Consider the following 1,100-nt stretch of genomic DNA (forward strand, 5'->3'; position numbering starts at 1 on the left):
CCGAAATCTATTTCTCGTTCGGGAGGAATCCCGGGTAAGTCATTGGGAAAGACTTCCGAAAATCCTTCACTATGGGGACCGACTCCAAAGGAGGAATGTCGGACTCAAGATTCTTGACCCTCACAATATGATAGAGACAACCCTTAGAATTCAACTTACAAGCTTTTACACATGAAATGATCCTTCCTCTAGGAACGGAATTTCCTCCCTTCCATTCTAAAATGGGTTCATTAGGAAATTGAAACTTCACAATTCGGGTCCTACAATCTATGGACGCAAAACAAGCATGAAGCCAATCCATCCCCAATATAACATCAAAGTCTAACATATCAAGTTCCACCAAATCAACCAAAGTGACTCTATTGGGCAATGATATGGGACAACCCCTATAAACTCTCGTAGAAACTATGGAATCACCCACCGGGGTAGAAACCGAAAAGGGTTCATCTAAGACATCGGGAAGCATATCAAACTTCAGAGCCACTAAAGGGGTTACAAAAGACAAAGTGGCACCGGGATCCAACAATGCGTAAACATTAATTAAAAATACTTGTAGCATACCGGTCACAACATCTGGAGAGCTCTCTTCAGCACCTCAGGATTAGAGAGCATAGAAGCGGTTCTCTTTAGGAGCATCGGGATTTGGGCCACTTGCTTGAGCTTGAGCATTTTCCCTTCCTTGAGCCTTTAGCATAGGGAAGTCCCTCCTCATGTGGCCGCTTTTACCACAACCATAGCAATTACCTGTGCCAACTAGGCACTTGCCTTCATGTTTTCGACCACACTTTGTACAAATAGGCTTCTCAACATAAGGACCACCACCTCTTGCTTCTTGAGGCTTGAGGGTAGACATTTTACCTTTGTTGACCCATGGAGTGTTAGGAGGACCTTGGTTGGAAAACCTATATTTGAACTTTGGCTTATCTTGGATTTCAAACCTAACCTTAGAAGAATTTCCATCATCGGCCCTTAACCTCTTCAATTCTCTACCAACTTGCTTAAGCTTTTGCTCCTCAATTTGATCGGCATGAACCATAAGACGAGAAATGTCCATGCTTGGGATTAGCATAACCGACCTACATTCATTCACCACAAGATCG

This window comes from Solanum tuberosum, unplaced genomic scaffold, assembly GCF_000226075.1.
Source record: "Solanum tuberosum cultivar DM 1-3 516 R44 unplaced genomic scaffold, SolTub_3.0 scf00031, whole genome shotgun sequence".
Classification (NCBI taxonomy): Eukaryota; Viridiplantae; Streptophyta; class Magnoliopsida; order Solanales; family Solanaceae; genus Solanum; species Solanum tuberosum.